This window comes from Oncorhynchus kisutch, linkage group LG13 (genome assembly GCF_002021735.2).
Source record: "Oncorhynchus kisutch isolate 150728-3 linkage group LG13, Okis_V2, whole genome shotgun sequence".
NCBI lineage: Eukaryota > Metazoa > Chordata > Actinopteri > Salmoniformes > Salmonidae > Oncorhynchus > Oncorhynchus kisutch.
The window spans coordinates 55,420,650-55,448,357 of NC_034186.2; the positions used below are offsets into that span (position 1 = coordinate 55,420,650).

The 27,708-nt window shown below is 41.9% G+C and overlaps 1 long non-coding RNA gene across 1 annotated transcript; it reads left to right on the plus strand.

The window, feature by feature from the left end:
* Positions 1-2,708: 2,708 nt before the first annotated feature.
* On the plus strand, positions 2,709-27,708 carry LOC116353098 (uncharacterized). The gene is made up of 3 exons (XR_004202462.1): positions 2,709-2,867; positions 3,003-3,156; positions 27,659-27,708. It is a non-coding gene; the product is annotated as an uncharacterized LOC116353098 (long non-coding RNA).

Genomic DNA, 27,708 nt, shown 5'->3' on the forward strand with positions numbered 1-27,708 from the left:
GCTATTCCTACCATTTTATTTCATGTGAAACATTGAATGTTGACAATACTTCCTGTCATTGCCAGTAGGTGGAGTACTTTCTCAAAGAATAGAAATGCATTTGCTCTATCTATAACCAAGAACACCAGATATTGTGTAGTAATGATAATCCTAAATCGTCAATGAAACCCTATGTATTCAGTTCACAAAATGGAAAGGAATGGTTATCTTCCTGTAGTTATTACTCTTCAGTCTGTCTCATGCCGTTACAGAATGTGTATCGACTCCCTGCAGAGAGGTGTGTGTGTGTGTGTGTAATACGCAGTTGAAACAGTGTCTTTTCTCTCTGAGGGAGTTTTGGACCATGGGCCAAGGTAGATTTGCTCCAACAGGAAGGCCCCTGCTGGCCCCCCTGCACCGTGGTTATGTGCCCCTTCTCCGCTGCCTCACCTCAGCCCTTTAAACACACATCCTAGGGAGGGATTCCATTTCTTTACACGTCTTTGCATTTGCTAATGCACACAAGCTCCTGATCGGTCCTGTAACATGGATTCCGGTGAGATAATTTAGAGTTATGGATGGGCCTTATTTTTATCTTTGTTTATAGCTGCGGCTGAGCTGGTCTCTCTGAGAGGCCGCAAGCTGTGGCCAAAGGCTCCAGTGACAAAAGATTTTTACTAAAGTAGTGACACGATTTTTACTAAAGTAAATTATTATTACACTGATTGGATAGCTTATGTTTTTTAGTTCCTGTATGTACAAGAACTCCGCCATGAGGCTGCTTTGCTTTCAACTTGCTCTGAGGTCCGAGGGATTTGAAACAGAGGTCACCTAAGGCTCCTGTGATGCGAGGCTCCTGCCAAACCTCTCATCACTCCGTGACCTAGCAGTCTCTCAGCAACGGCACAATGTATGTGTGGACGGACGAGGGGTTTGACACGCTACAGAGCCTTGCCCATCCCTCAGAGACCCCTAAAACTAGAGTATGTCATGGTTGGCTGGGCCTTGGCCACTGGAGGCTTGGCTGTACCCCACCCTTTTTTCCTTAGCTGGGGGAGAAGGGGGGTCTCCACGAGGGTCGGCTCAATAGCTCCGAGCTGCCAACCATATTAATAGAATTACTAGAATGGACGTCCCCGTTCAAGCGGACATTCTGAGGGTGCAGCCATATTTGTTGTATGAAGATCTTTTATCCCTCCATTTTAGTAATTAATTTGTTATGTTTCACTATGCAGATGCGTTTCAATTGAAGTGGTTGCGTTTCAGCTGTCGATCCTGTTGGGCTGATGCATTCTCTGGCAGGCTCCCGAACAAAAGGCATTACGCTTTAGCTTCGCCATTGTCATGTCCTGATTTAGCTCATAAGGGTTTGGCTTTCATGCCACTCCAACATCAACAAAGATGATCTCATTTTGCGGAGTCTTAAAGATGCCACAACTGATCATGTTGAAGTCTATTGTAAACACTTCAGTGTCCAAGGTTGGAAATCAACAGTCAGGTAGTTTAGATTAGAATGATTGACTTAACTGACTACAGGGTCCTATTGATTAGAGCAAACCGTTGAAAACGAAAACAAGTGTTATTGGACAGATTCAGGTAGTCCCAACCTGTTTCAGGACGTTTTTCTTCCGTTTTACATCCCAGTTTTGATGTGTCCTGTGTGTCACCCACTCATCTCATCGTCAGTGTTTTGATGACTTTCCTCTGAGCATCTACTTTGTGTTGCGGAGGTTCTGTTGCTGCTCGAGGCATCTCTTCTTCGTTCAGGATGTGCATAAGGTTTCCATGTGAGCGGCCAGGGAAAACACTTGGAGAAATGATTCCTGCCCTTCATTTGTTCAAACAACTATCCCTCTAGTTTCATATATTTCTGTCATTTTTTTGTTGCCTCACTCTAGTAAATACAGGAAATAAACCCAAAGATCTAAGACTGGATTAAGATGCAATAAACTGAAGGATTCATTGTCCACAGGGGAGTTTAGTTGTACAGTCACTGCGGTGAGTGAGTGACTATGTACGAATGAGTTTTTATTTGTTTAGTGATGCAGTTTATAGCCACAGAATGACATCTTCCTGTTGATTTAATCAGACCTAGATGGATGGACACAGATCAAGTCATCATTGCTGAAGTTGATACCACTAATGGTGTTCTGAATTCCACATTAAATAGGACCTATAAATCCAGCTGGGTCTCTCATCCAAACCACAAGGGCTTATTTCTGTCCCCACATTAAAGGGGACAGACAAATCCAACGATGGTTACTGACTTTCGACACATTTGTAAAGCTGGTGCCAGCTAAAATAAATACTTTGTGGCATTGGAGTCAGTTATGGGATGTAGATCTGGGGAGTGTCCAATCGAAATGAATGAAGACAACTGCATAGGCCAGTGTTCACCACACATCACTGCTCTCAGTGGAAGACTTGTTCTGCACAAGACAAGTAAACATGACATGTAAAAGTTTTTTTATTTTATTGCCTGGCTCCCCAAACTCCTTGCTCCGATCACACCACGCTAGTTCCTTCTCCACAATGAGTTTGGATCTGAGTACCTCCCCACCGATTTCTAGAACGCAAACAGAATATTTGAACTATTCTGATTGATCCATGAAATCAATGGGTTCGGTAAGAGCCAGAACATACGTGGGTAAAGCAGCGTTTTGAAAATTCAACATTTTGGCTTTGATACTCTGGTTAGAGATGATCCAATCGCTGATGACTTTGTTTTGTACAACACCCCTCATTTTGATGTCACCACAAACGACTTCAACAATGACAGTCTCCGAATGAAGTGTGTAGCAAACAGAGCAGAGGAAGAATTCCGTTTGAGTTGTCAGGCAATGGTTTTGAAGGTGAATTCCTAGGATTTTACATGGTCTGTATCTAGAGTGAGTTTTTACCTATTCCACCCCTGATTACAACTGACTGTCTCAATAACTGTGTAATTGACGTAATGTGATACAACAACGATTTAAATAGGAGAATATCGAGTGTAATCAATCCAAATTTCCGATCTGTTTTAGCCGCTCATGTCCAATCACAGGCTGATCTTCTCTTCCTGACACATGAGTCCAGCATCATCCCCACCACCCACCCACCCACCTCTGACTGAGACCAGGGTTGTGATTCCTGGCACGAAATGAAGGAAAATGGTCCGAAACGGAGTGATGCGGCAAGGTACTGTTTGAACATGCTCGTTTTCCGTTGCAGCGTTTTGTTTTTGTGTGCCCTCATGAACTCTAGGGATTTTAGAGGCAATTTTTACTAAACCTACACATGGTGTACCTGCAACATAACCACTAAGTCATCATCATCATCATCTGAAACACATCAGTAACGGCCTCTTCCCAGGACAGATGATTGCTTTCAGCTGCCCCCTCCTGCGCTCGCGCTCTCTCTTTCCCTTTTGTATTTTTCTGTCTGTTTCTCGCTCACTCTCTCGCACTGCAGTGTAGCTATTGCAGCGGCCCTGTATTTTGGCCAACTTGGCACTTGTTCTTGTCTGTTTGGAGTGGGCATTAATGATTCTTTCTCATCCCGTTTTGTGCAGCACAGGCACACAGTGTTCGTGTTTGACATGTTGCAGGGCAATGGGGGATGGATGTCCTTTCCTTTCATATTTCTCTCTGGACTCCACTCTGCTCCACGTGGAGAAATGTACTTCTTTACATAACTCTCTGGGGTGAGAGATGAGCCAACTGAACTGGGCCCGCTCTAGGAATTAGGATAAACAACATGTTTGATTCTTCAAAGAATGGCGCATCGAGTCTGGTCACTGTGCCAGAGAGGATTGGAATTTGGGCAATAAAGAGACGTGTTTTATTTAGAGTCCTCTGATGGGGTGTAGATTTTTCGTAACTCGTGCATTCTACCGGTCACTCCTCTGTACCATAGAGATTCAAAGATGTCAATTCACTTGTCGATTTCTGCATACAGCAATGTAAGGTAACTTAATACGTGCCACTTAGTGAGTGCATACGTTTTTAGTATGTCTATGTGATCCCTGTGGGAATTGAACCCTTAACATTGCTAGCGCCACCAACTGAGTCACACAAGACGATCCCATCCATTTAGCATGTGTGGTATGCATGGTTTATCTTCCTTCTTTGCCTCTCTCCCTCTGCCCATGCCATGTCACAGGGTATTTGGGATATCTAAAATGGCGTGTGAGCGTATCTGTCATTGTCAAACTGCCCGCTAACTGTGAACATCTGCCAGGGGAGGAGGAGAAGAGGGAACTTTTCAATGGGAGTCCTTGTCCGCGCTGTCAACGCAGGATACCGGCCCACCACAAGCTGAACAAGGAGGGGTGTGTGGCTGTGTGGGCACACGCTCTGGCTGCCTGCCGGTGTGTGCAAATGCGTGTTTGTGTCCCTGTGCGAACATGCAAGCAATGTGTGCACAAAACACGTACAAGAGTATGCATGTTCATGTGTACATTTGTGGAGTGGTGTTTTGTTGGTGTTTACACTTTTACTAATAGTATGTCTTAGGACTGGTGAAGTTAATCATACAGGTGTGGGCATGCTAAAGTTAACCTACACTGCAGTTCAGAAATTTATTTCACTGCATAGGTTATTGCTAGATGTTCGCTGATGAAGTTGCTGCTTGGCGTCACCCAGCAAGAGAGTTTGTCACAGTAACAATGGACCGTTGCTGCAACAGACATTTTGAAAAGGAACCTTTTTAATATCCACAACTGTACTACATAACGTTGGTGTCTTGTCTCACTTTTGCTCCTCCTACCATACTGGGTCGTGTTTATTGGGGCATACCGTAGCAAAACGCTATGCAACGGGAAACGATAACAAGTGTTTTTTATTAGACAAGTTCAGGTAGGGCCCTCCCTGTTTGGGTCTGTTTTTATCCTATTCGGTGCCTACTGAATATGACCAAGTTTTCTGTTCAACTTCAGGAATGTCTATCCTTGCCCTTACAGGAAGCCAGGGCGATGGTTCCCAACTGTAATGTTATGTATGAAGCCTCACAAATGCAAGCACCATTCAAATCTACTTTTCTTATTACAAACACACGTTCATGGATAGTTACCTGTACCCACTCACATATTTAACCCTATGCTGAATTCAAACTGAGGCACATTTTGTGATGACTTGAAATATGTATTAGTTGAAAATAACTTTGCTTGAGTTTTCATTTGGAATTAGACACCCAAGCCGATAGAAAGTGAACATTAAATAAGTGTTTTGAACAAATGGGTCGTTGATGTTTTCCAAATACCAAATGTTGAAATATGATCGTATCACATCAGATTTTTTTTTTTTGGTGCCATTTAGTCAATATCACTCTTACTCAAATACTCTAGCGGTCTCGCTGGATGATAGACCCAAGTGCAGCACAACTTAATGGATATAGGCACACACACATACTTACACACGGTCACATGTACACACACACACACGCCCTCACCTATCCCACAGAGGTCTAGCTACAACCAAATGTGGGGAATGTCTTGGGACGCTTCAGAAAAGGCCTCAGTACACTCAGTGATTACGACTCTAACAGCTGGCCCCATTCACACCGTCAGCACACACACACACACACACACACACACACTGCTCCCAGGGAATGAGGAAACATCGGGCTGTGCTTCACTTTGGTTCCAGCCAGGAGCATTGGGAATGCTGCGGGAAAGAGACTCGGCTGTCTTTCTTTCCACACTTTCCCTTCCTAATGATGTGTAGAAGCATACTCCCTCAACCTCTCACTTCTTGCTCACAAATTAGATGACACGGACAATTCAATTACTGTACATTCACCTCGTTCGCCAGTGAAATATGTGATGTTTTCATGATGTTGCCGAGCTTCAACATTTTGAATGATGACTTCAATGGTTGCCTACGCTTGGTCCAGTCTTGTTTTGGTGATGGCTGTACATTGCTTGACGTGAATGGTACTGGGCTTGTTCAACAGAAAGCCTGAAACAATTGACTGCTAAAACAGATTTAACACCTTTTTATTTAGTTATTTTATGCAAGTGCTCTTTTTGTCTTGGGGCTCATACTTTTCACTTTCATACTCTGTCGTAGAACAGTTCTATTCACATGAACCTAATTTACAGGCACCAAATTTAAGGAAATTCTGATATGGGTCTGTTGAATAGATTGAGCACTTTGAGGCGCATGCGGCTCACACAGTAGCTTAGCCTACCGTGTTACCTTCTCACCTTCGGTGACTAAGAAACAAAAGGGGAATGGCGACTCATATCACACGTGATTTACTTTTAAGTATATACGTTGCTTTATTACTTTCACTGGGATGAACATATATCATTAGCAGCAGAAAACTGAAGGTGCATGGATTTTCCAACCGTGCTGTTGAGGCTTTCCAGGGCTGTGGATGATGGTGTCGGTACAAACATAACCAGGGGTGGAGTTGGACGGACAGAGTTATACGACATATAAAAAGTGTTTTTCCTAGGATGTTGCTTTGGGAGTTTCATGGAGGGATTCCAACCCCCCCCCCCCCCCCCCCCCCCCTAATTCCACTCCTGCTCTTAAACCAACCTTCTTTCCTTCCCCTCTGTCTAGTGATGGGAAATAGCCCTTGGACTTCCTCTGTCTCAATCTGCCCCTTCAAAAGGAGGCTTTGGTGTGGGTGGAAGGTGGTAGGAGCACATCTCCCTGTAACATGCAGTAAATAGTCTCTAATTAAAGCCCCCAAACTTCAGAGCCCAGCTTAATCTGTTAAAGCCCACCACTTTAGCTCTCATTAAAGAATAGGATGAGCTTGGCACAGGACTGTGTACGTGAGTTAGTGTGTGTGGCCGGCTGGCTGCGTATGTGTATGGTTTTGGGAGGTACATTTTACTGCAACTCAGTTGGCTTACATAATGTGACTATTAATAAGTTACATATTTACCATACATCAACCTACAGTGGTTCCTCCTTTGCAAGCTCATGCCGTGGGACTTAGAGGTCATTTGTGGTTTAGTACGGTACCCTGCGTCACCACTTCTTTGCTCCAGACCAGCACAAGGGGGGAGTTAGAGCACTGATTATGCTTTTGAGTCCTACTGTGTCTCTAACTGACAATGAATGGGTGACATAAACCTAAATAGAAACTGATAATTGTGCACGACTTCAGTATTACTTACTAAAACTGTTGTTACACTAAGGTTTTTCTTATTTTATTTTATGATTATTTTGCTCTTACTGTAGTACTGTAGGCCTCTCCCGACCCAGTGTTGTTGTACAGTGCCTGAGTGGTGCAATGGTCTGAGACACCACAAGCTGTGTTGCTACAGATCCTGGTTCAGTGCTGGCCAGTGCCGTCCTCGACTGGGAGACACATGCGATGACTGTAGGGTTTTGATTTTTCTTCCTCTAAAAACATAAATCATTCTAAATAACAAACTGGCTTTATTTACAAAATAGTAACGATGTCTTACCCCATGTTCAATAATGGCCTTTTTCTCGCTCATTTTACATTATTTGAAAAATAAATCTCCAAAATATTTAAAGGGGATTGCACTAATAATGGAGCTGACTCGGGAAACGTTCCCGCTGTTCTGTTCTTAGTGCCAGTCTGCACTTTGTTTTAGTTTCAAAGTAACTAATAATGGCATCTTTATGCTTTCATTTTTTTTTTTTATGACGCAAATTCTCTTTTCAAAATGCCGATGTTTATTTAGTTATGGATCTATAAATAATTACTATGGGAATAAATATCACTAAATTACAGAAATATCCTCTATGTAATTATTGACAGAGTCACGTCATATTTTTCGATTATACTGTAGGCCTACCGTAGTCAACATGAGTCTCACTAGTGTTGAGTAATGTGGTGTAGGTCATATTTATTTAAAGAGCATATTGAAGTTAGAAGCAATAGCCTACAACTATTTTAGCACCGTTTTGCCCTGCTCTGAAACAAGCATGGGGACTGGTCTTGATAAATCAATGAGATTTTTTTGTTTTAATTTCATCTCCGTTTGGGTATTGGTTAGACTAGAATAAAAAAAATTAGGGTGTAGAAATACTATGCTCTTAGTGTAACCTTTATTTAACTAGGCAAGTCAGTTAAGAGCAAATTCTTATTTTCAAGGACAGCCTACTCCTTACGCCCATCAGGGAATTGAACCCTGGTCTCCCGCGTGCCCGCATTCTCTAGTACAGCCATTATTGAGGGTACTTGAGGTCACCGAGAAAGTCTGGACATGGCCTGCTCTCCCTTATGTAAAGAATTCTACACTTTCCCATGTTTACTACAGTATGTATTGTAGGCTATGTTTACTTGTCAGACTGCACAGTAGCCTAATAAACAAATGCAGGTGGCTTATCTTCAAAGTGCTTTATTATCCTAATATAAAAGCATATACAGTACACTACTGCATTTCTTCATCAGCATCTTTATGCTTTCGTTAATAAAATAATGATAAAAATACTCTTTCAAAATGCAGATGTTGATTTAGTTATGGATCCATAATGAATTACTATGGGAATAATTATCACTAGAATTACAAAAAATATTGGAACAAAGTTGTCTAATGAAGGCAAACAAATTGTTGCTTACTGGAAAGTACTCTTTCAAACACAGATCACATTGTACAGCATCATCATGGCTATTAGCAGGGCTATATTTTGGCCTTTATAAATTATTATTTTGGCCTTTAATCGCTCACTGTCGTTTAAAGAAAATGAAATTAAAAAACGTTATGCAGTATATAGCCTTCCCGCCGTGGATGTCTATTTCAGCTCCGTTTCGTGCTGCTCTCAGACAAGCATGGAGAAACTAAAATGTTGAATGATATTCTTAAGATTACAGTTGAAGTCGAAAGTTTACATACACCTTAGCCCAATACATTTAAACTCAGTTTTTCACAATTCCTGACATTTAATCCTAGGTAAGAGTCCCTGTCTTGTGTCAGTTAGGATCACTACTTCATTTTAACAATGTGAAATGTCAGATTAGGAGTAGAATGATCCATTTCAGCTTTTATTTCTTTCATTATGTTCCCAGTGGGTCAGAAGTTTACATACACTCAATTAGTATTTGGTAGCATTGCCTTTAAATTGTTTAACTTGGATCAAATGTTTCGGATAGCCTTCCACAAGCTTTCCACAATAAGTTGGGTGAATTTTGGCCCATCCTCCTGACAGAGCTGGTATAATTGAGTCAGGTTTGTAGGCCTCTTGCTCACACACGCTTTTTCAGTTCTGCCCACACATTTTCTATAGGCCACTCCAATACCTTGACTTTGTTGTCCTTGAGCCATTTTGCCACAACTTTGGAAGTATGCCTGGGGTCATTGTCCGTTTGGAAAACCCATTTGCGACCAAGCTTTAACTTCCTGACTGAAGTTTTGAGATGTTGCCTAAATTATGTGGATATATTGTCCTTCCTCATGTTGCCATCTATTTTGTGAAGTGCACCAGTCCCTCCTGCAGCAAAGCACCCCCACAACATGATGCTGCCACCCTGTGCATAACGGTTGTGATGCTGTTCTTCGGCTTGCAAGCCTCACCCTTTTTCCTCCCAACATAACGATGGTCATTATGGCCAAACAATTATATTTTTGTTTAATCAGACCAGAGGACATTTCTACAAAAATGACCATCTTTGTCCCTATGTGAAGTTGCAAACTGTAGTCTGGCTTTTTTATGGCGGTTTTGTAGCAGCGGCTTCTTCCTTGCTGAGCGGTCTTTCAGGTTGTGTCGATATAGGACTTGTTTTACTGTGGATATAGATACTTTTGTACCTGTTTCCTCCAGCATCTTCACAAGGTCCTTTGCTGTTGTTCTGGGATTGATTTGCACTTTTTGCACCAAAGTACGTTCATTTCTAGGAGACAGGAATGCGTCTCCTTCCTGAGCGGTATGACGGCTGCGTGGTCTCATGGTATTTATACTTGCGTACTATTGTTTGTACAGATGAACATGGTACCTTCAGGCGTTTGGAAATTTCTCCCAAGGAAGAACCAGGTTTACACTTTTGTTTCTGAGGTCTTGGCTGATTTCTTTTGATTTTCCCATGATGTCAAGCAAAGAGGCACTGAGTTTGAAGGTAGGCCTTGAAATACATCTACAGGTACACCTCCAATTGACTCAAATGATGTCAATTAGCCTATCAGAAGCTTCTAAAGCCATGCCATTTTCTGGAATTATCCATGCTGTTTAAAGGCACAGTCAACTTAGTGTATGTAAACTTCTGACCCACTGGAGTGAAATAATCTGTCTGTAACCAATTGTTGGAAAAATTACTTGTCAAGCACGAAGTAGATGTCCTAACCTTGTTGCCAAAACTATAGTTTGTTAACAAGACATTTGTGGAGTGGTTTAAAAACGAGTTTTAATAACTCCAACCTAAGTGTATGTAAACTTCTGATTTCAACTGTATGTGTTGACTGAATATAAGCAAGTGATGTCTGCTAAATAATCAAGTTAGGTTTCTCCAGAAATAAATCATTCTAATAACAAACTGGCTTTATTTACAAATTAGGGAGAAAGTCTCACCCCATGTTCAAGAATTGCCTTTTTCTCACTCACTCCAGGTTAAATGAAAACGAAATCTCCAAAATATGTTACTTTTTAAACAGCATTATTGTTTTATTTATTTATTTTGAGGAGAGAACCAGGGGAGTGAGGGAAGAACAACCAATGGAGCTCTGTGGCTGGAATAACTACTATCCAGACAGTGTTGTGGGGGTCACCTGGTGCAGTATATGGCCTGTTATGAGGTCAAGCCGTCGCTGTCAATCATTTTAAAGATTTGGCTGAGGAGAAGGGGCTCGGTCTGGGCGAAATCATTACAACAGCTACCACAGTGGATCTGGGCCGATTCTGGCTGAGAGTCAGACTCGACTGAAGTCATGTGGCCCGAGGCTGGGCTGCCTTCGGCAGTATTACTTATGGCTAGGATGCGGGGATTGAGCTTGGGCCGATTCCGGTGAGCGTTTCTGGCCCAAATATATTACTTGGGGCTCGGGCCGATTGAGGCTACTAGACTCTGGCAGATGATTACACAGGCTGCTTTATATCATTCATATTTCATTATTTGTTTCTGTGATCAAAAAATACAATTAACATTTAATTTAAATTATTTAAGAGTGGTGTGTAGTATTTTTGTATTTTGATACTTTGTGCAAGGCAATTGATAAGCATTAAAAACTTTGGATGGAGCTTCCCGAGTGGCACAGCGGTCTAAGACACTGCATCGTAGTGCAAACTGTGTTGCTACAGATGCTGGTTTGAGACACGTGCCGGCCGCGACTGGGAGACCCATGAGGCGACGCACAATTGTTAGGGGAGGGTTTGGCCGCCCGGGATGTCCTTGTCTCATTGCGCTGTAGCGACTCCTGTGGCGAGCCAGGCGCATGCACCCGGACCGGTCACCAGGTGTACGGTGTTTCCTCTGACACAAAATGTTTTCTTTGTGGATGGGTAGAATTTGTATGTAATAACATGTATAGTAGTAATATTTAAAATGACTTATTTCGGCTAATTTTGTCTACATTTATTTACATTTGCATGTGGCCGCTTCTGGGGAGATTCTGGTAAGATGCCGGCAAAGTCGGAAGAATTCCGGTAGACGGAAATGGCCCGATGTACTTCGGCGGATTCTGGGCAGTCATTCATTTTGATTCCGGGCCGAGTCTGACACCCGATTCCAGGTCGATTCAGTTCATGCCCCCCGGAAGAGGGGCGCTTCTGGGCCGATTACTCATTGCTAGCTGGGATGCCTCCTCGACAGTGTCATCACCTCTCTAGCCAAAGTAAAGAAGTGTGTTTATGGGTTCATTCCAGGCGTGTGTAAAGGATGGTGTCTCTGTAGTGTAAAATATGTGCTGTCTTACTTTGCTGAACTGAACGGCACTATACCATTTATATTCTATATATCATAGCTTTCCACATAACCTAGGGTCTAACTATGGAAATATATATGAAATCTTTCAAATACAATCCCAAATAGTTTTAATTTAGATCATTAATTTGTAAATGTTCAGTCTATATCCAATGAGGAGTTGCAAAGTGATCCAACTTCCTGATAGCAGTATATCACAGTACATGGGTGGTGTGCCACGGACCTTTGTCAGATTTGGAAAATAAAAACCTTGGAGTTTGATTTAGACATTATAAGAGCAGTAGAGTTTTAATTTACATAGAGTTTTTTTTAGGCTGTCGCTTTTGAATTCCTGACAGTCTATAATTTGTTTGCATTTGAAAAACGTGGTGGAAAGGTCATAACTTCATACTTTCTCTGGGTGGTGACGCAGTCGCAGACTGTTCCATGTTAAGAAACACTGAAATAACAAGGAGAAATTAACTGTTTCGGTCAAAAGCCCAGAATATTACGCCAATAACATATCTTCCTGCGTTAATTGAATTCAGCTACCAAAGAGGGTATTTCAGCTTCAGCAAACATGAAACCCAATGGGTTTTTTCTCTGTTTGATTTGAATGTGATTGAACTGAATTAAAACCCGAATCAGACATTTGATCAACCAAAGAATGGTGTAAGCCTAGCCATGTACGCAAAACGATTAGTTAACACATTCCCTGAAGAAATGCAAGTACAGGGCTCAGGACAGACTGAAGTTCTGCACATGAAAGAAACTCAAACCTAGGATTTGAGGCGCTTCACATCTCTCCAAACGGTAATAAAATAAGCCTGTACGCCTGGGCAGTATATCTATCTTCCGTCTGTGGAAATGCTTTGGATATCTTGGCACTGGGGCGAGATTGTATTTTGTGCTGTAGTGCTTTTGTTGAAAAATGAGAACTCTATTGTAAAATGGAGCTTTAAAGGCAGAGCAGGGTGCTTCTGTTATTTATTAGGCTCCTCCACCAATCACCCTCCATCATCCACATGGTCACCTCTGTCCTCCATCACTGAGGTGTGTGTATGTGTGCTCATTACGTGAAGTTACGTAGACACCCTCATTCAAAACACCTGGTCCATCCACACCAGCTGATAAACATTGCAGCACAGTAGGCCTGCACACAATGGATGACGTGGAAGGCTCTGCAGGAGAGAGAGGGGAGGAGAACGAGGCACTGTGGTTTACTGCAAGAGGGTGGAGCATACCTGTGTGTGTGTGTGTGTTTCTTCGTAGGTGTGTGTATGTTTCTTCGTAGGTCTGTGTGTGTGTGTGTTTCTTCGTAGGTCTGTGTGTGTTTCTTTGTAGGTGTGTGTGTGTGTGTTTCTTCGTAGGTGTGTGTGTGTGTGTGTGTGTGTGTGTTTCTTCGTAGGTCTGTGTGTGTGTGTGTTTGTTCGTGTGTGTGTGTGTTTCTTCGTAGGTCTGTGTGTGTGTGTGTGTGTGTGTGTGTGTGTGTGTGTTTCTTCGTAGGTCTGTGTGTGTGTGTGTGTGTGTGTGTGTTTCTTCGTAGGTCTGTGTGTGTGTGTGTGTGTGTGTGTTTCTTCGTAGGTCTGTGTGTGTGTGTGTGTGTGTGTGTGTGTGTGTGTGTGTGTGTGTGTTTCTTCATAGGTCTGTGTGTGTGTGTGTTTCTTCATAGGTCTGTGTGTGTGTGTGTTTCTTTGTAGGTCTGTGTGTGTGTGTGTTTCTTTGTAGGTCTGTGTGTGTGTGTGTTTCTTTGTAGGTCTGTGTGTGTTTCTTTGTAGGTCTGTGTGTGTGTTTCTTTGTAGGTCTGTGTGTGTGTGTTTCTTTGTAGGTCTGTGTGTGTGTGTTTCTTTGTAGGTCTGTGTGTGTGTTTCTTTGTAGGTCTGTGTGTGTGTGTTTCTTTGTAGGTCTGTGTGTGTGTGTGTGTTGTAGGTCTGTGTGTGTGTGTGTTTCTTTGTAGGTCTGTGTGTGTGTGTTTCTTTGTAGGTCTGTGTGTGTGTGTGTTTCTTTGTAGGTCTGTCTGTGTGTGTGTGTTTCTTTGTAGGTCTGTCTGTGTGTGTGTTTCTTTGTAGGTCTGTCTGTGTGTGTGTGTGTTTCTTTGTAGGTCTGTCTGTGTGTGTGTGTGTTTCTTTGTAGGTCTGTCTGTGTGTGTGTGTGTTTCTTTGTAGGTCTGTCTGTGTGTGTGTGTGTTTCTTTGTAGGTCTGTCTGTGTGTGTGTGTGTTTCTTTGTAGGTCTGTCTGTGTGTGTGTGTGTTTCTTTGTAGGTCTGTCTGTGTGTGTGTGTGTTTCTTCGTAGGTCTGTGTGTGTGGGTGTTTCTTCGTAGGTCTGTCTGTGTGTGGGTGTTTCTTCGTAGGTCTGTCTGTGTGTGTGTGTGTGTGTGTGTGTTTGTGTGTGTTTCTTTGTAGGTCTGTCTGTGTGTGTGTGTGTTTCTTTGTAGGTCTGTCTGTGTGTGTGTGTTTCTTCGTACGCCTGTGTGTGTGTGTGTGTGTGTGTGTGCGTTCGTGCACATCCATCCCTGATGATTTTCAGGTTGTTTACAGTGGACCCTGCCAGAGCAGGTGTCAGCTGTGTTTATGCTCTGGCATAAAACTCAGGCAAACCCACCTGGGGAGGAAAGACTTGAAGCTTTACTTATTGCCCCAACAAACAGCTTTTAGTTTCCAGGGAATTATTTGTGAGCCCATTTTCTTTTTGTCTGTGTCCTGGAGTGAACTCACCATGTACACATTTCCAGGCTACGCGTCTGACCTTACATACTTTTATTTTTGGTTAGAGATAGAACAACAATGATTTCAATGTGACAAACCCTTTGAGACACAGTGATACTGTTTTGAATGGTTTGAAAACAGAGTTTTGTCTGACAACTTCTAAATATGGATGCTGTAGAACTCATTTCCACAGAACATATTGGTGGTTTGTCTGACAATCTAATTTGTTTAAATTCTAGGCCAGATAATTTTAGGATGAGCAAAGCTTAGTTTAAATTAAGGAGACACGGGACCGACAGTCCCAGACTATCGGGAATGACAGTGCCAGATCTGACCTGGCAACTGGAGGGCTGCTAGGCTTAGATCCTGACATTGTTTTCCTGAAAAAATATATAAATAATAATGTAATAAAACTATTTTTGGGGGTGGGGTCTCAATTTACTGTTGAGAATAGTAGAATACACAAGGTGCAATTTCAAAATGTGGATGTGCATCAGCAGTTTCTCTTATGTCAATCACTGACAAGTTTTAATATTTAAAAAATCTGCACATTTTCCCACCAGAGATGTTTCCATCTAATTGACTTGTTGAGGATAAAAGGATGTGCATGATGACATTATGCACATAATGCAGGTTAAATTCCCATTTACCCAATAAAAAATACAAGTGAAATGAGTTTCCATTGCATTTTCAACTCTGCTAATGGTTTTGTCAACAAATATTTGTTATATTTTTGGTCTTGGTACATGCACTCTAGCGAACAGATACAGTGTGTGTAGGTTTTCCTACATGATGAGATTATTTTTTATTTGTCAAAAGGAATCCAAGCATTGATCATCATGTCACCAGAATAAGAATTTAAGATCCTCAGTATTTATTGGAAAGGAGCATCAAGCTCATTAAAGGTGCACTTTAATAATTGATGTAATCTGTAGCCTAATCTACTTTATGCTTCCCCGAGTCGTCGTGGGAGGACAACACAACGATTGAATCCAAGTTTACTTCGATACGATGATTATTATATTATATTATATTTTTAAGCCACCATTTCTTGCATAAATTGACAGCTATCTGCAAGCCACTGGGCCCCTGATGAATAGTTTAGATTTTTTGTGGTCCCCACCCTCATAAAAAATCAACCATTAGCTGGCCAGGGAATGATCCCCATCTTTACTGATCTCAGACATGTGAAATAAAAGCTACTGTGACCAGTGACCTGTCTGTAATACTCTGAATTATTTTTTAAATGTTCATAATAATATAATATAATCATGTCATTGAGTGTCCAAGCTGTAGGCTGGCCTTTAAATCAAGAATCAAGATTCCATAGACAAATGTAATCCGGGAGTGATGTTTGGTTTGGACTCTGGTTTGCCGCTTAGGTTCACCGTACTACGATACATTCTTAACCTACCAAGCATTAATCCTGGACTAACTCTCAAATCACATCTTGGCATTTCCATCCAATTTTCCATTTGATGGTTTAGTCCAACTTAAAGGACCAGTGCAGCCATTTTTATCTCATTATCAACAAATGTCTGGGGAACAATTAAATACCTTACTGTGATTGTTTTCAATTCAAATGTTCAAAAATTTCGTAGCAAAGAGCAATTTCTCAATGAAGAGTTTTGCTAGGACTGTCTGAGTGGGGAGGGGAAAACTGAGAATTGGTTGTTGTTGGCAGAGCCGTTTTGGAACTCTTTCTTGTTGGTCTATTAACTAATTTACTTAATGGTGATGTCACCATGTAAGGCCGAAACTCCATTCCAGCAAAACAGACAAATTTCAGGCTTTTCAAACAGCTCTTACATTAAAATGGCATTATCATAATTTCCACAATTTCACGGTATTTTTACAACCTCATTGTGTGGAAATATATATAAAACACAGGAAATCACATTTTTGACTGCACTGGGCCTTTAATGATCTATATCCAATATAAATATCACCCTATAGCACCCTCGAGAAATATGGTGTTTAAGTGATGGGGACATATGGACTTGTGCTACGTGCTATTTCGGGAAGGTAAAACATCTACGAGCAGACCTAGGTTAAAAAACGATTCAAAGTCAATAAGTGTTTCCTTTGACCTGCCTTGGATGGCAGATGGAAGGGGTTTGCACTTTCCATGACTGTTCTATTGGTTCCATTGGGCCAGGCAAGCTCAATCAAGCCCAGCTAAAGTGTTTGAAATGATTTTAAATAGTATATGAACCCAGGTCTGTTCGTGAAACTGAGGCACATATGCATCACTAAAGCCAGGCCTGCTTTGTAGATGGTGGCTACAGCTGCACGGATGGAATGCGTGTGCTGTAACAAGAGATGTTTATTATATTTCACCCAGTGGAGCAAAAGGATATTTCCATGGATTGTGTGACTGAATGAATGCCATAGGGTTCATTGTACTGTATGCAGAGAGCAGACAAAGCACCCTGGAGGCTCTGCATTCTTTAATAATAAAGAATCAAGGTGTTTTATAGCCCATGCACAGCCCTCTCAAGACTCCATCTCACTTTTGAAATAACTTTAGAAGGATAGAACTATACTGAACAAAAATATGTAACAATTTCAGCGATTTCACTGAGTTACAGTTCATAGAAGGAAATCAGTCAATTGAAATTAATTTATTAATTTAGGACCTAGGAGGCCATTAGGCCTACCCACTGGGGAGCCAGGCCCAGCCAATCAGAATAAGTTTTTCCACACAAAAGGGCTTTATTACAGACAGAAATTCTCCTCAGTTTCATCAGCTGTCCGGGTGGCTAATCTCAGACGATCCAGCAGGTGAAGAAGCCTGATGTGGAGGTCCTGGGCTGGTGTGCGGTTACACGTGGTCTGCGGTTGTGAGGCCGGTTGGAAGTATTGCTAAATTCTCTAAAATGACATTTGAGGTGGCTTATGGTAGAGAAATGAACATTGCATTCTCTTGTAACAGCTGTGGTGGACATTCCTGCAGTCAGCATGCCAGTTGCAAGCTCACTCAAAACTTGAGACATTTGTAGCATTGTGTTGTGTGACAAAACTGCACATTTTAGAGTGGCCTTTTATTGTCCCCAGCACAAGGTGCACCTGTGTAATGGTCATGCTGTTTAATCTGCTTCTTGATATACCACAACTGTCAGGTGGATGGATTATCTTGGCAAAGGAGAAATGCTCACTAACCAGGATGTAAACAAAATTGTGCACATTTGAGAGAAATAAGTGTGTGTATGGAACATTTCTGGGATCTTTTATTTCTGATCATGAATCATGGGACCATCACTTTACATGTTGGGTTGATATTTTTGGTCAGTATAGATGTGACATGCTAATTGCTCAAATAACAATTTTGTATTTTATCTTCATTTAATTCATTTATATTCTTGTTCTTTTTAAAAATGAATTACAATGTATCACTCTATGAAATCATATCTTAGGTTATGTGTGTTCACATTTCTATCCACTATTAGATTTCATCTGATGCCATAAATGATATGGATTGGCAGTTAAAGTCTGATGTATGTTGACCCTCCACAGCAGTTAGAGGTGCCTATTAACACCACCATGTTTCTGGGCAGAGCTCTCTGGCTTGACCCTAAACATGAAGTCATTGCTGATAAGCAACACACAGCATAGTTAGGGTGAATAACCTATTTGCCAGCATGCGTGTGTGTGTGTGTCTTCATACGCAGTGGTGTAAAGTACTTAATTAGTACTTAAAATATTTATACTTAAGTCGTTTTTCGGGGGTATCGGTTACTTTTCGATTTATATTTTTGATTACTTTTACTTCACTACATTCCTAAAGAAAATAATGTAAAAGTACTCTTTGAATGCTTAGCTGGACAGGAAAATGGTCCAATTCACACACTTATCAAGAGGAACTTCCATGGTCATCTCTACTGCCTCTGATCTGGCGGACTCACTAAACACAAATGTTTGTTTGTAAATTATGTCTGAGTGTTGGACTGTGCAATCTGTAAAGAAAAAAAAAAAGATAATAGTGCCGCCTGGTTTGCTTAATATAAGGAATTTGAAATGATTTATACTTTTACGTTTACTTTTGATAGTACAGCAATACATTTACATTCAATACTTAAGTATATTTAAAACCAAATACTTTTAGACTTTCACTCAAGTAGTATTTTACTGGGTGACTTTCACTTTTACTTGGGTCATTTTCTATGAAGGCATCTTTAATTTTACTCAAGCATGACAATTGGGTACTTTTTCCACCACTGTACATACGCATGTGTGTATCTTCATTGGTCTTTGTGTATGTGCGTGCATGTGTCTGTATGTGCGTGTGCTCTGTGTGTGTGTGTCTTCATACGTCCTGTGTGGAAATTGATTAATGGTGGAGTGAAGGTTTTTCAAACTGCTCGGTCTCACTGTAAACACTCTGACACGGCACAAGCCGATTACAAGTGAAGCAGATGGTTGGACTTCTAGGGAGTTGTGTTTTTGCATTCCACTGTCACGAGAGAGCTGAGAAATGCAATGTAAACCAATCCCCCCCACACACACACGCGCACATGCACCCCTACACAGTGCAGAAAATATGGCCTTCACGTACTGTACTCCGAACTGGTACTCAGTTGATGTATTTTGTGTGCACAAGGGAAGCCTATATCTATCTGAGTTATGGAATTATAGTTGTGCATTCCCTGGAGGGGATCAAGGAGATCTATCTCAGTAAAAGTTGGCTGTGTGTACTACTTCTGTTATGAAGTGATTTGTCGTTAGGCAAAGAATGCTGGATGGTCTGGGCCTGGGGGAAAGTGCCGCACCAGGCTCTATAATGGGTTGAAAAGATGGGTTTCAATTCCCAGGTTTTGGATGAAAGTGCTCAAATTGATATCCACATGCATGGGCTGTGAATAAGGCCTCTTAATATCTTATAAGGCCAATACTATCATTGCATGGACCCTCTGAACTCTCTAAATTGCAGCCCTCCCTCCTAATGAGGACACCGTATGAATACATTCAGTTGGACAACTGACTAGGTATCCCCCTTTCCCTTTATTGGACAGTAATCAGTGGAGGCGGGTCCAGGTAGAGGAGGGAAAGGAGATCCCTTGTAAATGTGATGGACAGTAATGAATAGGCAGTGTCTATTCTCAGCTGTGCCTGCAGGAAGAAGAGACTATTCTAGAGTAGGCGCCATGCTTCCACATGGGCTAACTGTACACAAAGGGATGAGTGGGTGGAGCAGAGGAGATACTGATTAAGTCATTTTGGTATTAATGCATCCTTTGAGGTCTATGCATTGATGATAAAGGTTCAAACAAGATGTGGCTATGATGGTGATGTGTACATGGCACTGTCAACCCCAATGTGCTGTCAAAACTTTTGAGGAAGCTCGTTGCACTTAATATATCTGAGTACAGTTACTTAAAGTGATTTTGTAGTCTGCCCTACAGAGTCACTGTGACCCTGTAGGGCAGAGGTGTCAAACTCTTTCTGTGGAAGGCCTAATGTTTGCAGATTTGTGGATTTTCCTTTCAATTAAGCCCTGGATTTTATTTTATTTTTGTTTCACCTTTATTTAACCAGGTAGGCTAGTTGAGAACAAGTTCTCATTTACAACTGTGACCTGGCCAAGATAAAGCAAAGCAGTTCGACACATACAACAACACAGAGTTACACATGGAATAAACCAACATACAGTAGAAAAGGTCTATATACAATATGTGCAAATGAGGTAGGATAAGGGAAGAAAGCCAATAAATAGGCCATTGTGGTGAAGTAATTACAATATAGCAATTAAACACTGGAATGGCAGATGTGCAGAAGATGAATGTGCAGTAGAGATACTGGGGTGCAAAGGAGCTGACCGCTGGTGCTTAAAGCTAGTGAGGGAGATATGAGTCTCCAGCTTCAGTGATTTTTGCAGTTTGTTCCAGTCATTGGCAGCAGAGAACTGGAAGTAAAGGCAGCCAAAGGAAGAATTGGCTTTGGGGGTGACCAGTGAGATATACCTGCTGGAGCGCGTGCTACAAGTGGGTGCTGCTATGGTGACCAGTGAGCTGAGATAAGGCGGGGCTTTACCTAGCAGAGACTTGTAGATGACCTGGAGCCAGTGGGTATGGCTACAAGTAAGAAGCGAGGGCCAGCTAACGAGAGCGTACAGGTCGCAGTGGTGGGTAGTATATGGGGCTTTGGTGACAAAACGGATGGCACTGTGAAGACTGCATTCAATTTGCTGAGTAGAGTGTTGTATTTTTGTAAATGACATAGCCGAAGTCAAGGATTGGTAGGATGGTAAGTTTTACAGGGGTATGTTTGGCAGCATGAGTGAAGGATGCTTTGTTGCAAAATAGAAGCTGATTCTAGATTTAATTTTGGATTGGGGATGCTTAATGTGAGTCTGGAAGGAGAGTATACAGTCTAACCAGACACCTAGGTATTGGTAGTTGTCCACATTGACCACAAGTCAGAACAGTCCAGAGTAGTGATGCTGGACGGGCAGACAGGTGCGGGCAGTGATTGGTTGAAGAGCATGCATTTAGTTTTACTTGCATTTAAGAGCAGTTGGAGGCCACGGAAGGAGAGTTGTATGGCATTGAAGCTCGCCTGGAGGTTAGTTATCAGTGTCCAAAGATGGGCCAGAGGTATACAGAATGGTGTCGTCTGCGTAGAGCTGGATCAGAGAATCACCAGCAGCAAGAGCGACATCAGAAGAGTCTGCCCGAGGATTGAACACTGTGGCACCCCCATAGAGTCTGCCAGAGGTCCGGACAACAGGCCCTCCTGTGGTGATTGACAGAGTCGAAAGCCTTGACCAGGTCGATGAATACGGCTGCACAGTAATGTCTCTTTCGAAGACCTTAGAAAGGCAAGTTAGGATATATATAGGTCTATAGCAGTTTGGGTCTAGAGTGTCTCCCCCTTCGAAGAGGGGAATGACCGCGGCAGCTTTCCAATCTTTGGAAATCTAAGACGATACGACAGAGAGGTTGAACAGGCTAGTAATAGGGGTTGCAACAATTTCGGCAGATAATTTTAGAAAGAGAGGGTCCAGATTGTCTAGCCCGGCTGATTTGTAGGGATCCAGAGAGGAAACCCACAGACACTCGGCCCTCCTTGGAATGAGTTTGAAACCTGTGCTGTAGAGGAGCCAAATTTGAGTTATCAGCTTGAAAAGCCTCTCCTCCAATATCATTTATTTTTCGAGTGAATTGTAGAGTGTCCACCCATGACTGAATTTGTTAGTGGCCTTCACCATGTGAGTTCCAAAGTGAATATTATCATTATAATTACTTCTTATGTCAGTACATTACATATTATATCTCATAAGGACTTATTTTGAGGCATATCTTTATCCTAATACAGTGGCCACATCAGGCCTGCAAGTAGGGTTGCATAATTCCAGTAATTTTCACAACATTCCCAGATGTAAAAAAAAATAAAAAATAAAAAATAAAGTCCTGGTTGGAGGATTTCCAGGAATCTTTCAACTGGGATTTCTGGAAACCCTGGGAAATTTACCTGAATTTTGCAAGTTACATTAAGCTGCCTTGCAAGGTGATGTGTAATTCCTATTGGAATCCAGCCAGAGTTAGGATAACCAACAGGTGGAATTTTTATTCACCTGGAAACTACATTCATAATGACTAACAGCATTAGGAACAGTGTGAGTGACTAGACAATGGGCCTGATTGGAAAGCTCAGAGCTTCTGCTCTTGTCTGTCCGTAAAAACAAATGGATGAGTGGAACAAGCAAGGTAGGCCAGGAGCAAGGAAGGAGGGTTTGGTCAATCAAGGCAAGGAATATGTTGAAGGCTAGCTGCATTGGGTGCAGATGACTGAACTGCTCACTTTGGTGTCTGTGTCTGCAGGTATACAGATGAGGAGGCAATACAAAAGTATGTCTATTGGTATGTGATGCAGATCACATGCACCATCCTCCTCCTTTACTTCTTCAATGACAATCCCATAGGCCTCTATATTAGGGACAAGGTACTGTTTCTGTATGATAAGCATGATCAAAACAGTTATTTTTAATTCACATTTACCACAAAAATCAAGGAATGGAAACTGTTGTGTGCATGTTTTGTTAAACGTCTGTATAATAACTATTCTTTGGATTCCCTCCCTACATCTGTGATGAATATAACAGGAAACCTGTTCGATCACCATGCACTATAAAATAATTCTGGCAATGGATACAGAGAACATCAACACATTAACATCAACACGCCAGAGGATATACCCATTGGGGCTCTGCAGGGAGTTTTGTCACACCTGCTCCAGAGCGCCAGGCTGCCCATCATTACGCACACCGGTGACCTTCGTTACGCGCATCAGCGCTTCATTGGACTCACCTGCACTCTGTCACGTCTGCTCGCCCCTCAATGGCGCTCGAGGGCGCCAGGCTGCCTATCATTACGCACATCGGTCCCCTTCGTTACGCGCATCAGCGCTTTATTGAACTCACCTGTACTCCTTCACGTTTTGATTGCCTTCTTTATATTTGTCTGTTCCACTAATTCATCCCCATGTCAGCATTATTGTTGTTTATGTTTTCCCTGTCCACACGCTGTCCGTGGTCTGTTTTGTGCCCGTTGTTTATTAAGTGTTCACTCCCTGTACTGGCTTCTCGTCTCCCAGCATCTGTCCTCACAAGTTTACCTCATATTTGGATTTCTTTATTCTGTTTTGCCACTAAAATCATAATAAACACTGACAGCTAAATGATTGTGTTATTGTTATGGGTATTATTATTAATAATAATAGGGGACGGGGGTAGTACCCCAAAAGGTTCTTCGAGTATCCATTAAAAGGAGTTATTTGAAGAACTTATAGGGGTTCCCCCACAGTTCAAATTTGAAGAACCCGTAAAAGATACTCCAGGAACCTTTTTTTTTTTTTACAGTGTGTATATGTGGGTAGGGGTAAAAGTGACCAGGCAATCAGGATATAGAATAAACAGAGTAGCAGAAGCATATGTAAAGTGTGTCTATGAGTCAGTGCAAAAACAATTAAGATGAATAAATAATAAAGGGGTCAATGGAAATTGTCAGAGTAACCATTTGATTAACTGTTCAGCAGTCTTATGGTTCGGGGGTATAAACTATTCAAGAGCCTTTTGGTCACAGACTTGGTGCTCTGGTACCGCTTGCCAGGTGATAGCAGAGAGAACAGTCTATGTCTTGCTGCACTTCTAACATCCAGGCCAGTGTCATATACATCCAAATGAACTCTTGATCTGTGAACATTGGAGGGTTGGAGTTAAAAATCCAAATGAATGGTGGATTGGCCATTGTGGGTGATAATCTAGCACTTGAAGAAAGAGGAAATTAGGAATATATGTATAATTATTTAACTACAGGTACTGAAGATGTGAGTGAAATAGCTGTAAGTAGCAGTGGAAGATTTGTCCTTTAGTTTAGTCCAATTAGGGTAGGGATGGTATGGGGGAAAAACTATTTAGAGAAAATATAAATTGGGATCAATAATGATGTAAACAATTAAATTGATAGATCGTAGGTTCTATCTGCAATATTAAAGCTGATCTAAACTCCATGTAAAAAAAAAAAGGAGACAATTGGTCCATAGGATTTTAGACTGTCACCATCGTAGTTTATAGATAAAACAGAGGAAAATACGACATTTGCGTATCCTTACTACAGCCATGTGTAACTAAATCCCATGGTTCTTTGTTTGCAGTACTTTTGCCTTAAAACCCCATTTGAATTACAGTATGTTGCTCATTGGAATATGTTCTTCACCCATTTCTAAGAGGCCAGACTCCTTTCGCACTTGCCGTATGTCTAAACCCCACTGATGAATGTGGAGTGTCAATCTTTGCCTTGTGGATGGACTGTGATGAAAAGCAGTGCTTCCTGTTGTCATTAGTGCTGGTGTCCTTTGAGCAGCACTCCTGGGTCGTTGAACCGGTGGAGGCCAAATCACCGAGCAGCCACCATGCAGTAATGACTCCAGCCCAGGAGGATGCCACTAACTCAGTCTGTTTATTTTAATTAACTCTGAGTCAACAGTTACCGGCAGAGGGAGGAAGGGGAGGGTCACAGTGACGAGGGATTGCATGGGGATTGAGTTAGCCAGCAGCCATCTGAAGTTGAAAGGAACAGTAAGGGGGAATCTGAGTGATTCAGAAAACAAAAATGCTTGAGTGTTTCAAATAATTTGGGGATGGAGATGGAGACAGTTCAGGTTAAATATCAAATGTCTGGACTTGTTTATATAGTATGAATATTGAAATACCACACCGAAAAATGTACATATTGTCTGTCTAGCATGTAGATGTGTGGAATACAACTATTGTAGACTACAGTGTGTGTGAGAGATACAGACAGAACACAAAGTTGAGGAACATCAGGATGGGCATGTCTTCTCACTCCCCTCTCCTAGCCTGGGCTTGTTGGGTCCTGTGCTGGGGGAATAATATGCAGTGAACCTGGTGATCAACTGCAGTAAATGTGCAGTGGGCCTGGTCTGTTAGGCAATGGAGACCAGAGCCAGGTTATCATCAGTATGTGTGTCACCCTGTCATTATCCTGATCATACTCCTCCTTTCTAGCACGCTCATGTAGGCTCCATCTTAATGAAAGGGAGAGCTCTGGTGCTAATGGATCTGTACTACGTCATCATAGACAGACGCGCACGCACACACACAACAAATGCCCCAACAACTGCCTCCAGCACACACACACACACACAAGTCTACATTAATGTATCTTATAAATGCTAGAATGAGTACACATTCTGTGTTATTTCAGTATTCATACTGTATACACTATGCACAAGTCCAGGCATTAAACTGTGGGAAGCGGATGACTGGAAACAGATTGTTTGTTATCGGAATCAAATTGTTGCTGCCAGTTAGTTTCCATGTCATTATGTGGAAGGCTGTGTTGTGATCGTTTGTCTCCTCGGCTGTGGTGATCCATCCAGACCTGGGTTCAAATACTTTTTAAAAATAATTTAAAATACTTTGCCTGTGCTTGATTGATATTGCCTGTTGCAAAGGAACCAATAAAAATGTCCCAAATGTGCAAACACGTCTACCTGGTACAGGCTAAAGCCAACACTCAAAGTTTTTGAACAATATTTTAACACAGATCTGGTCCTGTGAGGTTTGTCTCCGTGACTTTGGCAAGGCATGGGTCTATCCCTTTATACAGTTTATAATCTGCAATGGGGGTATTCCTTTATACAGTCTATGGTCTAAACCGGCATCCTTTATGATTCATGCAACCCTCATCCGATGCATATGATTGCCTTTGGTTAACATTTCACCTCTTCATCTCTTTCCCGCAACAGATGTGAGAAGCTCAGAAAGAATTAAGAGCTTGTAATTATAGCTCACATCTGTGAGACAGTTCACAGAGTTCCACAGGCTGTGAGTCTGTAAGTCTAGTTGTCTGTCTGTGTATATACAGTACAGTGTCTATGGGACCGGGTGAGGTGGTTATGTGTTTTCATAGAGAGGATGATTGTTGTGAGGACTTGAAACCTGCTGGGGCTCCAGGAAGTTTATTATTGGCGCATGGACACATTAGTGACGGGACAATGTGGATTTATCTGGCACCTGATTGGCAGATTTTGTCCCAAGGGAGTGCTCATTGGTTGGGGTGGGGTATTAAATCAAAAACACAAATGTGACAATACAGGGCCATTTCTACTGAAAAAGTATCTCTTTGATTGGCAAAGTTTTTATTGGCCTTGCTAAACAAGGGCTTCTCTCTTCCTGAGGCTTTTAGATTTTTCCTCATAACCAAGCCATTTAGTCCTCATAAGCCATTCGTGTTTAGTAGTGAGAACTCCTTGACCAAAAGACACCCTGTTATAAATGAGCTCTATCAGCAAGGAAATCTTCCTTTGATAAACAAGGGCGTTTGCCCCCAGGTGAACGAAACTAAAAGATTGCGCAAGGTTTCACAGTCCTACTCTGATATTTACAGCCATTCTTTTTTAAACAATTGAATGAATGATACCCATTGATTATCATGTATAAACGCCTCATGATCTTAAATCATAATCCCACTGTAGCCTTGAACAGGGTACTAGTAGACAGTTGGAAAAAATATTTTTTAACATCCTCCTTTTTCTTTCTTTGCCATAGACCAGGAATAACTGGGAATCCGAAACATGCTTTGACTTGGTTGGCAGGAAGGCTTGTTTACGTGTTAACCAAATTGCAGCCCGGAGTGCCACAAGGCACCCGCATACCGTTCCTGGGGTTCCTGTCTGAGTGGAAGCAGTAGAGTAGAGGGACTCAAACTTGGTGACTCATATACCGTATAGGACATCAACTGAGAGGAGGAGGCTTGGGGGTTGACTTCGCCCGGTGCTGTATCCACTACTTCCACCATTTTTTCCTAGAGATCTACACAGCCTACTCCACATTTTCAAAGTGAAAGAAAGTTATAGAACATATTCTAAATTCTTAGGGCAACATACACTGAGAATACAAAACATTAAGAATATAGGGTGAATGGGCAAGACAAAAGATTGAAGTGCCTTTGAACGTGGTATGATAGCAGGTGCCAGGTGCACCGGTTTGTGTCAAGAACTGCAACATTGCTGTGTGTATCAAGAATGGTCCACCACCCAAAGGACATCCAGCCAACTTGACACAACTGTGGGATGCATATGAGTCAACATGGACCAGCATCCCTGTGGAACACTTTCGACACCCGGTTGAGTTCATGCTGTGATGAATTGAGGCTGTTCAACTCAATATTAGGAAGGTGTTCCTTATGTTTGGTATTTTTCAAGCTCATTCAATTTGGTTGGGAATCATTGATGGACAGCATCACAGCCATATTCAAACCTACTCAACACCACTTGGAAAGCCATTCTGGTGTCTTTGGCATTAAAATGTCAGAAAAATAAAATTCAGGGTTGGTTTTCAGAAGACTGATCCCCCCCTTTCCTCTAACATTTTACCTGAGCTTTGCTCCATTCACATTTATTTTGATCCTGACAAACTCCCCAATCCCTGAAATGACATGCATAACCATAATAACCCATTAAATAGAGGGGGTTTCACTCTGTGTTTTATTGGAATTGACCCAACCATGTAGTTTTTTAATTCATGGCAAAAAGTTAATTTATTTGCTGTGTTGTCTTGCTTGTATTACTTAACAGCCTTTTTGCAAACGTAATGGATGATTTGGAGTGGATTATGTAACACAGGTTTCTTTCTTTTCACTTTTTCATACAGGCTGTCACGACTTCTGCCGAAGTCGGTCCCTCTCCTTGTCCGGGCGGCGC